Raw genomic sequence first — 14,786 nt, 5'->3', positions numbered from 1 at the left:
CAAAATAACTGATCTGTGCACTTTAAAATGCCAAAGTCATGAAAGACTAAAAACTATTCCAGAATAAAGGAAACTAAATAGACAAGTAAGATGTAATGTATGATCCTGGATCAGGGGGAAAAAAACATTATAAAAAAAACAAAATTGCAGTAATTGACAACATTTGAACATGAACTGCAAATTAAATAACAGTATTGTAGCAATGCTAAATTTCCTATGTTTGATAATTGTTTTGTAGTCATGTAAAACAATGTCCTTGTTGTTGGAACATATACACTGAAATGTTTAGCAAAAGGAGTATTCTTATAAGGCTCAAGAAAAGATTATATGAATTATACGAAAAAGAGAATGATAAAGAAAAAAATCAAAATGTATAAAATTCGTGCTATCTAGATACAGGATTAAAGCATCACAGGACTACCTTGAAAGATTCTTGCAACTTCTCTATAAATTTTAAATTATATGAAAATGAAAAGCTATTAAAGTTATTTTTAAAGTTATTAGCATCATATAGAATTTAAAACTACACTAAAACAAAGATATAGACTGACATTTTAAAGTGAGATAAACTGGTATCTGGTATTCAATTTAAAACACTGAAGCAAAAGAGAGAAAGAGAGAGAGAGGGAGAGAAAGAATGAATGAGTAGTAGGACAGACGGAATGAAAGTACCAAAATGTTGATCATTGTAATTCTTGATCTCTGGGGTTTGTTACACCACTCTCTTATCTTCTGTGCAAGTCGGAAAGCTTTCTGTAATAGAGGGGTTTTATAACGCTAAACCCCCATCTAACCCCAAAAATGCCCATCCTCCAACCCCAGAAATGAACCCTCATCTCCCTTTGTCTTACCCAGCCACTCCAGTTTGCCCAAACCTTTGAGATTCAAGGCAAATAATCAAGGTCACTTAGACCATTGTCCAAATTAGAATTTGGGTGCAAAAAAAATTTGGCTGGAACTGTTTGATATTTAATTCTCCTATGTCCCAAAAGAGAAAGTAAGAGGTATATGATGGGTTTTCTTCACCATTTTGTTAATAAAATGCAATGTGTGTTTAAATTCATTTATTTTTCTATTCATAAAAATACCGTACAGATGGAATCAGAGACTTCAGGAGAAGGCATTCTTTCTCAACACACTTTGACGTGATACATTCTTATATATTGCATGTGATTTAACATTAGGTTCTGGACATTTTCCACTTAAGGTACTATTACATCTTCAACTAGTAATTAAAATATTAATTCTTGGGAAAAATAAATAGGAAAAAAAGATACTGTCTAATGTAAGAATTAAAACAAAAGCCAGTTATCAAGCTCCAATAAACACTCATTGAGATAGAGCAGAATGAGAACTCATTGAGATAGAGCAGGATGTTACCTATGACTGACTTCGCCGAGGTCACATGACAAGTAAATGGAAATGGTAGGGTGAGTTTATAAAAATTTCCCCATTTCCAGCCCTCCATTTTTATTCCCCCAAGAATAATGACCAGGAAAATTCACAGGAGGCAAAAAGCATGTAATAAACATCTTTCTACTCACAGCAGGTTCAGTACATTACCTGTCATTTTCCTAAGGAAATTTTGCAAATCAGCATAGATGATTCCAAGCCAACAGCTACAAATAGGCTCACAAAACTGTCACATCTGTTTTGGGTCCTCTACAATATTTTTGGTAGCATCTATCAATGTATTTCTCACAGAAACACACAGCTTAACACCATGGAGAGCCTCCTGTCAACATCATCATATGCTTAGGATGATTCTAGAAGAGCATTTTTAATTAAAAGTGCCAGACACTAGAATCACCCTGAGATGCCCCCAATATTAAGGAGAATTAGCCATGATGACTGACCCAAATTTCACAACACTTAAAGGAGGTAAAGCCACAATATTACGCTTTATGCTCACATACAGTCTTAATTCCCACTAAATATAATGAAAGCACTGCCTATAGACTCCATAAACAAAGTACATACAAACTGCAGCCTTATTGTTTGAAGCAAAATGTATTTTAAAATAACTCCAACAGAGATTGTGCAGATATAGATGCATAACAAGGTATATGAGAGTCAAAAAAAAAAAATCCAAGAACAGAAAAGTGAAGGTACAAGCTACAGAAGTGCTTGGTAAATAAATAAAGTCGAGGTAAATGCAGGATCTTCTCTGTAGGTATCTCCTGGGTTCATTTTTACATTTTTAAAGAAATGAAAGCATTCATTATTTCTCAGATTGCGGAAGCATCCAAACTCAGAAGCTCCCTGTATTCATTTGCTGGGATTTCCATAACAAAATGCCACAGACAGGGTGCCTTAAACAACAGAAATGTATGTTCTCACTCTTCTGGAGGCTGGAAATCTAAAATCAAGGCATCGGCGGGTCTGGTTTCTTCTGAGGCCTCTCTTCTTGGCTTGCAGGTGACAGTCTTCTGTGTACCCTCACATGACCCTTCCTCTTTACGCATGCAGCCCTGGTATCTTTTTCTGTGTCCAAATGTCCTCCTCTTATAAATATGCCAGTCAGATTGGACGAGGACCTACCCAGGTGACTTCCTTCAATTTTAATTACCTCTGTGAAGACCCTCTCTCCAAATGTAGTCACATGCTAGGGGTGCTAGGGGCAAGACTTCAACATACAAATTTGGGAAGGACTCATTGCAGCTCATAACCTCCCACTTGTCTGAAATCTCAGCCAATTTGTGCCAGTTTTGAACCAAGATACATCAATTGCAGATGGGATTTGATTCTCTTGCCCAATCCAAGCTGATTTTCAGATTTTTAGCAAACTCTTATATTTTTCATTCCCTTTGTGCCCCGTTTATTGTCTCGTATTGTCAACTTAATATTTGTCCTAATTAGAGGGTAAAAGTGACAGAAAACACCTGAACCTATTTGGGAGCTACCCTGTTGCATTTGTTCCAAAGAAAAAAAGATAAAAACTCCAGATATTTACTCATATGTACTTATTGGAGCTCATTGTCCCATTTGCCCTTTGATACACAAGAGAGCCACTATTTATCTTTTGATTTGTCTGCATAACCAATAACAGGTAAAAATGCTACCAGGTAGAAAGTTATGTAATTTAGTCAATGTCATCCACAAAACATTCCCAAGGCCTACCATGGGGCATAAGTACACTGATGCTCTCTGCTTCAGACTTCAAGGCACTGCTTAAAGATTAGTCTCTATGTTACCCTTCTAGAAAGAAGAAGAAAAAGAAAAGGTATTACAAATATGTGCCTATGTTTTAGGGGTGCCTCAAGATTTTGTGCAGTGTTCTAGCTCTGCTGTTTGTTGACTGTGTCAACACCAAGGAAGAATGTCACTGTATACCACTAACAGCCACTAACAGCAAGATCTCTCACCTTCAACAGGCTCATCTTTCTCTGGCAATCTTGCCACTGAATTTCACCTCTGTTTTTCTGCCCCCCAGAAAGAGAACTCTGATACTGCATACTTTGGGTTATAAAAAGTACCATGAATTTACATCTGTATGAGTTAATATAGCCTCTCCAAAAAAAAAAAAAAAACTATTCAAAATGGTTAGGCATTGCTGAAGAAAGTCACAGCCATGCACGAATTGCTGTCCCCTCATCTCCAATCTCATGCTAGCCGGCAAGCTTTGAATTTCTGGCCAAGTCCATCTTAGATTTCCCTTCATGACTATTAACATTTAACATTTACCTAAAGCTCCTTTTCCTTCTTCTACCCTTAAGAGTGACCAAACTTCTCAGTTTATCTAGGGCTGAAAGGCTTCCTGGGATGTGGGACTTGGATGCTAAAACCTGGTTACCCTCCTGCTCCCTTACCTTATGAACTCAAAAAAAGAAGATAAACGCCCCAAATTCCATCTCCACCACCCCTGCCTGGACACACACCTGTAACTGTCACTTGCCTTCATTCTTGAAGGCTAGTGTATCCCACTGTTGATTGACAGCCCCATTGCCCTTCTTTTTTTAAAATATATTTTTTAGTTGTAGATGGACACAACACCTTTATTTTATTTATTTTTATGTGGTACTGAGGATCAAACCCAGTGTCTCACACGTACTAGGCAAGCACTCCACCTCTAAGCCACAACCCCAGCCTCCCCCATTACCCTTCTTAATGAATGTCTCCATTATTTAACACTTCTTTCTAGCAAATTTCAACATATTCTCCTTTCTTATGTCATTATACAAATATGTTCAAGTCTTTCCCATCTTCAATATTCCACGTGTGTGTGTGTGTGTGTGTATTCTTGTTCTCCTTTACCCTTGACCAATAGCCTACTCCTCATCTTTTCTCCACCAAAAATACCTTGTAAGAGATCCCAAATGATCTTATCTACTCCAATGGTTCCTCCCAAATTTTCTTTATCACCAGCCCACCATTCTCCACTAAAATGCAGATTGAGATCTTTACCTTTGTAATAAGCATCTCTAGCTTGATAACCCAAAGTACCTGAAACTCAAAATGTCTAAACAAGTTTATCATCTTTCTTTTCCAGCCCCTTCCTAAACTGACTGTTCCAGAAAATGGAACCACAATCTTCCCAGGATTCCAGTCATTTTTATAAACAAATTAGGAACCATATCATAGTTCTCCAGCTTATCCTGCACCCCCACATCTGCACTCCTGTCTCCTAAATATCTTTTCTTATTCTTGTGCCTCCTCCTGTCCCCACCATCAACACAACAGCATTTTCACTGTTTTCTAAGCTCCCTAGTTTTAGTCCCACCTCCTTCAAACTATCATTCATGAGGCTGACGCCCCTGAGGTCATGGATTGACTTATTCCTATTAGGACTGAGCTATTCCTATTACCTGAGAGTAGACAAAACCTTTGATCTCGCCTTCTGAACACCAAACTGGCCACAAGAATGTCTCCTTGGGGTTAGTGAGCAATTTCTAATTTGTTCATGAAAATGACTGGATCGATGTCCCACTAGCTTTGTGGCTGAATCAAATTCCAGTATAAATTAATTGAAGGCAGTGTAGGAGGCTGACTGTGTTTCTTTGTAGAAATGCTATTTGCTGATGGGCAGCATTGCACCTGCACGTCGCTATTTGTGCAGTCTTATCCCTTGTAATCTGTTACTCTGGCCCTGAAGGTTAATGGTTGCTAACCAGTCAAGCTGCTGCAGAAACCACTGGTCATTTCATGCCCTTAGCTCTTAGAATTTTTAATGTATGTCCTACCATATCTCACACCCACCTCTTTGCTCGGGCCACATTGACAAACTTGACATTGTAAGACTCTTTCTCTCCCAATCCAGTGTTGCTGCTTGGAACACCCTTCCTTCCTCAACATTCTCAAAAGAGTACTTTCAGAAATTAATAAGAAAGCTTTTCATTTGGAAAAATAACATCAGAAGATCACTGGAGGATCAGGTTCACCAGGAAGCTGTGCTGTTGTTCCTGGGACTGTTTGCTTTCAAAGGTCTTCCTATCTCTGCCCTAGATTGCAGGATTCCCAAACGTTCCTTGCTCTCTTCCCTCCAGAGCTTCATCTCCCACCACTCATGCCTACCCTCAATATATCTTCCACCAGGTGATTCTGCCCCCTGGAGTATGGTAATTCTGCTGCCCTCTTTGTCCCTCCAGTCCAAGGGAGGTAAGAGTTTCTGCAAGTGCTCACCTGGGAGTTGCCTCTCTGGCACTTGATTGGCTTAAAAGCCCCTCCTGATGCCCTGGAAACAAATTCCCTGCATTAAATTCTTTCCCTTGAGGATAATTAGAGTGGTTTCTGTTTTCTTGGTAAAACTTCAGTATACAACATTTCCTCACCCATACTCTTTCTCACCTTAGCCCACCAAAAAAGGCTCTGGGGGGGCTTCCTTCTTTTATGCTGTTGGTTTAACTTTTGTATACCCACTGAGTCTGTGCATGCTGCTATAGGTTGGTTTTTGTGGTCTTCTTATCATCTCCACCCCACCATGAGCTCTTTAGAACAATGTCCTGTTAATTCCAGAGTGGCCAAAGTCCTGCACATCGTTTAGGGTACAGTAGGTGCTGGTGGCTTTAAAACATACATAAGCACACAGAGAATCTGTTCAGTTTTAGAAAAAGAACTTGATGTAATATGTTAGAAATGCATGAGGACTTAAGGCATAATCCAGACTAGAATAAACACAGAATTTAAATGGGAACTAAGTCTATCAATGTTTTTAAGCCCTAAAGAGATGAAAGGAGGTGACAATCCAGTAAGTGGGCTGCACACCTCTCTTTAAGACATATAGCTTTTCAGTCTGTTGGGTCCCAGTCCAGTCCCTGTTGGAAAAATTACCTTCTATTTCAGTGAAGCAACTTAATCAATAAAAATATTAATTACCCTCAGCAAATGCTCTCGAGAAATAAGCCATTGTCATTTTCCTTGTGGAAGTTAGCCAGGAAAAAACAAAGGAAAGTGTCTCCAAATTCTAAGAGATCCCTAGACATTTGAGGACAGAGTAATATTCCCTTCCAAGTTAAGACTCGTCTAAGGGGGAAAAAATCTGGAACTTTTTAAATAGGGACTTGATTATTTTGTTCAATATAATTTAAAGCAATTATTTATCACATTCTACAAAGCAACATAATTTACAAAATAAAAATATATGGGTATAATTTAGAGGTTAGGGAAAATATCCACGGAAGATAAATTGCATATATTCTATTGATATAACAGGGATTAGTAATCAAAGTGCCTGCAAATCTGGTCACTGCCACCCCTCCCACACTCCCAAATCTTTCCACTAGTGGACCCTTTCAACTACGATATAGGTGTGGTACAACAGGTTTTCTATCTGGACCTTATTATTATGGACATTTTGAATTCAGCATACCATAAAATCCTTAGCCATTAAATTTTAGCATTAAGTAATCACAGCACCCCTTTAATATGGCAATATTTTTTACCACTTGGAAACCAGAAAACAGACTTCTAATTGTTCCCTTAAGATTTTAGCAGGATGTGCAAAATGAATTCATTTTTCCTTATTCATATTATAAAATTTGCCTACAGTTGACTTCCTGCTCTGATGTGAATCATAGTAGTGGCTGACTTGGCAAGGTATGGTCCATGTGTGGTGTGAAATACTGCAGGTGCCAGTTGCCACAAAGTCACTATTGTCTTTCTGTAATGAAGTCAGTGTAAATAGCTAAATACCCAAAAGTGAATCCCAGTGTGCCTGGTGTCTAAAAGGTCAATTATTGCAGGGTGTTAGACAATTGGGATTATATTACTACTAACCAGGGTGCTTTTGTTTTTGTTTTTAATAAAGCAATGCTAGTCTATTAGAATAAAGAAAACATATTACAGCAAACATTGAATCATACACTGTGACACAATGATAGATCTGAATTTCGACAGTTTATACAATACAGATTATACACACACACACACACACACACAAAATAAAACACTGACCCTGAATCATACAGCACATTTCACATACATTCTCCAGCAAATTCTAGACTTTTGCTTTAGGGAAATTTTACTTGAAACAAGTGGCTATGTCAATTTTTCTTTTTTTTTTTTTTTTTTTTTTTTTTTTTTTGCTATGCTGAGATTCCATTCCTTGTAATGATTCTTATAGCTGACTCCCAATTTCTGTGGTGAGGAGAATGGATATTGAGCCAGTATGAATTTTGATTTTTTCCAAAAAATTTTACAGAAACTTTATTTTACTTCAAAAAGATTTTATGGATATTTACTTGCATTTTCATGTTTGTATCTTATTATTCTTCAAAGATACTTCCTCCTATCATAAAATTCTATTATTTTTTAAAATTTTTCATGTGATAATGAAACAATCTTTCCTAAAAACAAAGAATACAACTTATATATTGATGGAAATTTTATATTAAAATAGTAAATTGTGACATAGATGAACATCTATTGAGCTAAAGTGTCATATTTTGCTAAACTTTTTTTTTTAAAGAGAGAGTGAGAGAGGAGAGAGAGAGAGAGAATTTTTAATATTTATTTTTCAGTTCTCGGCGGACACAACATCTTTGTTGGTATGTGGTGCTGAGGATCGAACCCGGGTCGCACGCATGCCAGGCGAGCGTGCTACCGCTTGAGCCACATCCCCAGCCCCTAGAATACAACTTATATATTGATGGAAATTTTATATTAAAATAGTAAATTGTGACATAGATGAACATCTATTGAGCTAAAGTGTCATATTTTGCTAAACTTTAAAAACTGATTCATCATTTCTTTTCAAAGTTTTTTTTCCCTCTTAATGAATATTGTTTCATTTAGGATGAATCCAGTTATTTTAAAATGACATATGCAAGGTGAAATATTGTAGAAATAATGTTTGAATAATATATTTCAAAAGATTTTAAAGTATTCTCTTTATTTTAATCTATGTATGAATAAATACATTTTGTTATAAAATCAGAGAAACTTGAGCACCCAGCATTGTTTGGCATTAATACTTATTGCCAAGACACCAAAAATTAGTTTAAAAATGCTAAAATTACTTAAGATTTTAAATTTTCTATATGGGATTCTAAAGGAGAGTAAATATATATATATATATTTTTTTTTCTTACCTGACATATTTAGATGAATTCAGCTGACTGATTAAGAATTAACTTTTTAAAACTTAACATGATAGTTACAGATGTTCTAATCTTTGGAAGCTATCATATGTTCTTTTTCCTTTCACTATTAATTTTCTATAATGACCTCCACTTATCACATACTCTGGAGAGAACTATATTGTTTACATTTTCCAATGCTTTTAAAAATAAAAATGGTTTTCATTATTAACAGTAATGGAAAGACTTTCATTATTAAAATCTTGGTATTTCTGAATATTTTCCTCTGGTTATTCTGAATCTAAAGGCTAATGTGAATAAAACTGTTACATAAATTTCTCAAATAATAGCTTAATTACTTATAAACTCTGGAAACAATTAGTTTATCATCCTTTGAAGTGAGGAAGGCAACTTGCCAGGCTGACAGCAAAATGCTTGTCACTTTTCCATGTAATGAGCTTAGTTTCTAGTTGTTATTTTAGATTATTTTGAAAAGGAAACTCAGTGGAATATACTTTAATGTTCAAAAGATTAAAAGTTGAATCATTTCACTTCATAAATGGTCTCTGCAATACCATTTAATAAAGCACCGAAAGAAATATTGAAAGCTCTGAAGATTATAATTAATGTGCTTATGGAAATCACTGGAACAGATATTCTGGTTCAAAGATAAAGTTGTGCTTGAATGACAACAATATTGTAAAAGATTGACGATGAGTGTCCTCGCCTTCAGCCTCTTAGTAACATCATCCCTCCAGCAAACCACCAAATTACAGGAACAGCCTCCTGTCTTCCCTCTCGCGACTGCTCTTGTATTTCTCTCCTTACCTCCCCACTCCCCGAACCTTCTACACCTTGCAGCCTCTAGGTTTCCAAATCCCCCCAACACACACACCTCCTTCTCCCTCGCCCCACCCGTCAGCCCCTCCTATTCTCTCTCTCTCTCTCTCTCTCTCTCTCTCTCTCTCTCTCTCTCTCTCTCTCTGTCGTCTAACATAGATCAAAGGAAGTTCTGAATATAAGTGGTTATTGTGAGATTGAAACACTATATATCTGAATATTAACCAAAAAAAAATGAGGAAGAAAAAAAAAAGAATATCGGAAGAGGATATTAACTTCATCTAGGCAAGCTCCGGACCTGACTTGAGTGATCCCAGAGCGCAGGTGGGGGGATATCAGCTTTTGGTGGCCGCCTCCTTAGAAGACATTGCTTCAGGTGGAGCCTATACCTGAGGCCACCCGCTCCCTTCTGACCTTGGCGGCCAAGGTCCAAGCTCTTCTCTAATTCCACCACCTGTCTATAGAACTGTTTACCAGCTACTGAGGAAAGAAAATGAGGGCCAAGGCAGGTCCCAAGAAACCCCTTGGATCTATCCAGCTGGCGAGGGCCAATACCAGATCCGGGACAGCAAACTTCTGGACCCTTTTGCATATTTCATAATGATATTAGCATATTTCTTATACTGACCCACCCCATACTGTATATCATAATTACAATTCACCCTTCCCTTTGTCGGCTAGAAACCCTTTAAGCCGTCCTAGCAAGTCAGCCTACTTTGGGGACGCATTTTGCATTGCGCCCTATTCCTCCCCAGACCTATATGTCAAGGAATAAGGAGTTGAGACATGACATATTAATGTTTTTATCAGGGGACGCTCTCTGCTCCCACAGGAAGGGAGGGAGCCCGGGAGGAGAGGGCAGCCGAAAAGGAGTGGGAAGGAATCGCACCGCAGCTCCTGCGGAAATTCATATTCCGTATATGTTCCTCCCTCACCTGAAATAAATCCTGCAGGCCTACCCACGCAAACCCATCGGCACTTATTTATTTGCATGTCATGCTTATAATATGGTAGAAAGCAAGACGGATCTTCGAGGAGGGGAGGAGATGAGGCTCACCTCTCAGGCTCACTCTCTTAAATAAAAAAGAATTGACCGGCGGGGCGCCTAAGAATTTATCTTGAGTTTGTGGTCATTATCTCTATTATATAGCCCCGGCAATAAATAAATCGGGTAGTTACTACCCAACAATAAAACTGTAGTGTATGGGACACCTTACTATTACTTTCTTAATAATCTGCCGTTTCTTTCCCTTTAAATCTTCCCCGTCTTGTCTTTCCACTCTCCTACAAGGATCTATCTTCAACCCTTGAGGTACAAGACCGCTCTGATCATTTTTATATTTTGTGAACACAATAAGTTTTCCTGTCTAGACTTTGTGTTTTGCCCTCTATTTTCTAGGCTGCCTAATCTGCTTCAAGACAAAGGGTCGGCCAGGATCAAATGTCTTTTTCTTTCCCCTCCCTGTATTTTAACCGCTTTGTGCGTCCAGGTTAATGAAGATCGCCCCCCTCGCGGCAGTCACCCAGGGGGGTCTCTAGGAAAAGGAAGCGACGGACCAGGGAGACGGGGTCTGTGCCCAGATGTGGTGCGGCACGCCCTTGGGTGCACATGAGTCCTAGGGCCGAGCTGGAGACTCTGCCTAGGATTGTTCTACTTCTCACGCCCCTCACCCAGATTCTTGATTGTACCTGTGCCCGTGTAGGCGTTTCTGGGGGGGGGGGGTCCCATCCCTAGGACTTCTGCTAGCTCGCCCTCCTCCCGGGGCATAGCGCGCCACCCGCGGACTCCAGCGCAAGCAGCCTGGACCCGCCTGAGGAGTCGTCCTCGTTCAACTGCAGGTTCCCCACTGTCTGCCGGCATTAAACCCCACCAAGTGGGCTTGAGCCCCGGGAGCGTTCAAAGAGGTGGGAGGGGGCGCTCCTTGCGGTTCCCGCGGCTCTCACACCTGGATCCGCCTCCTGGGCGCCCCAGTTATTCACCTACTCTTGCCCCAACCCCTTCCCTCAGCCAGGCGGGAGGCGCAATCTGGTGGAGGCCAGAGCTTTGCAGAGCCCCAGGGGCGCTCATCCCCGCAGGAAGAAGTAGCCCAGCCGACGTCTGGCCGGCGCCTTCCAAAACCACGGCCACACTTGCTTTCAGCCAGCGCGAAAAGTGACGCGGACTGGCAAAGCGGTCAGCAAATGACCGTTTTATCCGCGGAGCGGCAAGTGGGACTGGCATGCGGGGGGAGAAAGGGGCAAAGGAGCAGTAGTAAAACGGAGAAAGAAAACAGACCTGAGTCGCTTTCCCCTTTTGTCCTTACACTGCTGGTCCCAAGTTAACCACAGCAAGCCCCCACCAGACTCGTTTTTGTTTGTGCGACTTAGATCACAAATAGAACCAAATAGATCACAGATAAAGGACCAAACCTCCGAGTGAGTGTGTGTGTGTGTATGGAGAGAGAGAGAGAGAGAGAGAGAGAGAGAGAGAGAGAGAGAGAGAGAGAGAGAGAGATTGAAGCAGCCCTACTGATGGAGAAGGGACGGATGAACTTCTCACCCTTCTTTAACTCAGTAAAAACACGTCCCTTAAAAAAAAAAATCCACTCTGCCGCGCGCGCGCGTGCGAGTATACGTACGCGCGCGCCGGCGCGTGAGTTTCCCTCTTAATTGCGTTTTGCTGGGATGATCTTTTATGACTCGAAAACAAGCGGCTGGGAAAATATTCACGTTTGGGACAGAAAACATTTTTTATTTATATCTTTGACATTTAAAAGAGCAGAATTAATTTATCCTGTCTACATTAGCATTGAGAGAAAGTTTCAGAAATCTACCCAGGGGGAAGGGAGGGAAGCAAAAAAAAAAAAGAAAGCGAAGAAAGGAAAAGAAAAGCTAGGCTTGGTTTTCTTATTTCAGATCTGTAATCAATCATTGAAATAGGAGGCAGCAAAATTGTAAAGATTCGATAGATTAAAATGCAAATGAAAGGTAGAAAAAGAAACATTAACATGGCGATCAAAGATTTAATAACCGTAAATCAAGTTTTTTTTTCTATTGCAGCTGCAGTTTGTGTGTGTGTGTGTTTATGTTTTAATCATGTTCGTTCCATAAATAAATAATTTCTGAAACGAGACTAATTTTTCATTATTTTAACCGTGGGCTATAACACTAAATATTAAAAATAGAAAGCGTACATGATGTCGCCAGATCCCCAACCATATAAGAGAAAGTCTTATGTTGATTGGTTAAAAAAAATCAAGGGGTTTTATTTGTTTTGAAAATCAAAGTATTATGCTAAAAAATTCTCTCAACTGACAAAGCACAAAGTTTTATTTTCCCTTTAATATTTTATGTTAACAACAAGATACCATTTATGTTAAATGTATGCGTGGCTGCATATCCATTTCAGTTTGAGCATTTTCAAAGTCGAACGTGCCAGGATATTTAAATAATACAGAACATATATTATTCCAATGTGCCTTGACAGAATTTCTGGAAAATGATACTTTTTGGAAGAATCTGCCTTTTAGTGAAAAATTAAGTGATGGTTCAACACAGTTAAAACTTTTTTAGCTTTATCTTTGAAGTTATTTTTCCAACTGGGACTATTTTGGTCTTTTATTATCATTCGATTTAAGGTTTTATGTCAGGTATCAGATTATTGGAGCAAACTAAGTACTCATTTTCTCAACTATGGTGAAGATTTTTCTTTTTCATCCTTTTATTAAAACCTAGATTTGTTAATTCAGAAATTTCTAGAACTTTTAAAGCAATACACCTAGACTTGGTCTTTTCTTTCTGCCCTCTTCTTTTTTTCTTTCCCTCCTTCCTTCCTTTCCTTCTCTCTCTCTCTCTCTCTCTCTCTCTCTCTCTCTCTCTCTCTCTCTCTCTGTGTGTGTGTGTGTGTGTGTGTGTGTGTGTGTGGTCTTATTAACATAGGGGAACTCAACTTTAGCAGAATGAAAACTTCTCTTTTTGGTAACACAGACTTGCAATGTTTGAAATACGCTCTTTGCTTAATTCTGTCTTTGAAGCAGTTATTTACCCTAATGTACTGAAATGATGAATTAGAATTGTCTCAATTCCTCCTCTTGCCACAAACTAAAATGATAACCAAATCTGGAATACATGTTCCTTTCCTAAAACCTTTAAGTTAAATGTGAGCCAAGTTGATGAACACCCTCCCTATCCCGGCCAAACAATCACGTTTTCTCTGTGACAGTTCAATAATGCATTTAGTTTAAAATTACACTTGGACCTTTTCTCCATTGTATTTTTTCATTTACTTCAGTGCAACAAGATGACTTGATTTTCATGGGATTACATGAATTCTATTCAGTGTTACTGGGACATTTCTGCTCAACTAAATACTTGCCTTAATAGACAAATGAACTTCTTTTTATTTGCTGGAGTTTGTGGATGGTTTTAGAAACACACTGTGCAACTGATTTAGTTATTGTTGTTGTGAGAATCGAACAGGCTCAAAAGTCATTTATCTAAACCAGAGAGATATGACTCTGTAAAAGGGAGAAGCAAGGGCAGAATCATAGGGAATTTTTATAGTTTATAGCTCTTATTAATTAAACCGGATGTAGTTTTATTCTGCTCTTTTTAGTACTGGCCGTGTTAAAAGCTCCCAGATACCTTTTCCCCCCTCATCCCTTTTTTTTTCATTCATTAGGTCCCTTGTTGATGGGGTTTTCTTTTTCCATATTACATCACTAAGTACAGTGTAAAACCTCCTGTGTCTTCAGAGGACCGCATCTCCCCCTCCCGAAAATAAAAGGAAAAAAAATGAAAAGAAGAAATGCTTTTCGCATTCAGTTTTCGTATTTTGTTTCGTTGAAATGCAAGACAGGTACTTGATTTAGCATTTAAGCAAAAGGTTACACAAACCGCGTTTTAGAAAGTGTTGGGATGTCCGACAGGGTCAGCCCCAGATCAGATCATTTTTTGAATGCAGACCTAAAGATAATGAGTACTTGTTGTATTAAAGGGGACAAACAGTACTTTGGCTTCCTCTGACCCCAGAATGCACGGCTCGGTTTCATTGATCATCCCCCTTTATGAGATAATGCAATTACAAACATCAATAAGGGGCTGCAAGGGGAATCATTATGCGGTGACAGTGATAAATGACGGTGCAGAAATAGCATGCTTTTTCCCCCCTAACAATCCAGGAGCCCAGGGGCTCCGGGGGCTGAACACAGTCGCCAAGGAAACAGATGACATCCCAAACGGCACCAAAGGAAAAAAAATGAACAGTCTTTCTTTGCCTTTCACTCTTTTCCGTCTTCCAAAGAGTTAGTTTTGGCTCTAGCAGCAGCTGCCACACAGGCATTTCGTTATTTCAGACATTAAAGACTGGAGTGGGCAGTGGGAGTCTCCTCCCCTTCCATCCCCACCCCCACTAGATAACACACAAAGCTCGCTGTTCACGATTTAGGACTACCT

Source organism: Urocitellus parryii, chromosome 12 (genome assembly GCF_045843805.1).
Source record: "Urocitellus parryii isolate mUroPar1 chromosome 12, mUroPar1.hap1, whole genome shotgun sequence".
NCBI lineage: Eukaryota > Metazoa > Chordata > Mammalia > Rodentia > Sciuridae > Urocitellus > Urocitellus parryii.
This window is presented reverse-complemented; position numbering follows the sequence as displayed.